The sequence below is a fragment of the Lipotes vexillifer genome, unplaced genomic scaffold, assembly GCF_000442215.2.
Source record: "Lipotes vexillifer unplaced genomic scaffold, Lipotes_vexillifer_v1.1 scaffold914, whole genome shotgun sequence".
NCBI lineage: Eukaryota > Metazoa > Chordata > Mammalia > Artiodactyla > Lipotidae > Lipotes > Lipotes vexillifer.
The window spans coordinates 2,116,440-2,117,540 of NW_006780388.1; positions in this window are offsets into that span (position 1 = coordinate 2,116,440).

Genomic DNA, 1,101 nt, shown 5'->3' on the forward strand with positions numbered 1-1,101 from the left:
CACCCGCCAGCATCCTGCCCGGCCCGCCCGGCGCTGCTGCCGGCGGCCACTAGAGGGAAGAACTGCGCTGACAAGCAGCTCCCGCGAAGGCCAAGGCAAGAGGGCCGGGGTTGCCTGACACCCAACCCAGCCCCGGAGACCGCGACCCCGGCCCCGACTACCCCCCGGGGCGCACCGTAGCACACCCAGGCCACGCTCGCACCCACTGCGCAGGCGGGGAGGCTGAGGCAGCGCTCTGCCTCTTATCCTGCGCTCCCCATCCCAGTTCTGGAGGGGATCTGCCGGTCCTGGTCCCTTCCTCCGGCCAAAATCCGAACCGCCGCCTGGGCGGGCAGTAGCCGCCGAGACCGGACTCCGCCTCTGATGTCAGCCCCGTGCCCCAAATAACTTCCTCCCGGAGTCGCTTCCGTGGCGGCCGCAAGTCCCGGACACGGCCAGCCGCGCCCAGGGCAGGGTCACCCGGGGACGATCACCCCGGCCCGGCCTTCCCAGAACCAGCTTCCGCCCCGCCCACCCCGGCCCTCGGGTTCCGGGAAGCCCCCCGCCCCCGGCCCAGGGGAGGAGGGTGCCGCCCCGGGGACGGGAGGGAGGCAGGGGGAGGGAGGTGATGGCCACCTTGGGGCCGGTTCTGGGACTGCTGGGACCCACTTCCTGGAGGGAGGGCCGGTGAGAGCGCTGGGGTCGACTGGGGACCCCGCTCCGGACTCCTCCCCTGCTCTCCTTTGTTCCATAAGCACAGGTGACCTGGACTTTTCCGTGCCCATGCCCCCTCCCCCCAAAAGTGTAAGCCCCAGTCCTGGACTCTGTTTCTTTCACTGATGTCCGGTACATAGTAGATGCTCAATAAATATGAATGAACAAATGAATGAATGAAACAGGGAGGGTCTCAAGGGCAGACTGTAATCAGCTTATGTGGGGCCTGTGGTCAGTTGGGGGATGTGGTCAGCCATGGTGGGGGTTGGAACCCCATGCCACAAGCACCTAAATGGGGCAGATGCACCTCGGCCCCCAAACCCCAAGGTGTCTTAGGGTGAGGGGTCTGGCCCCTTGGGGTTCAGGGCCAGGTCATGGAGGAGTTGGGCTTCTGGGGTGCCTCCTTCC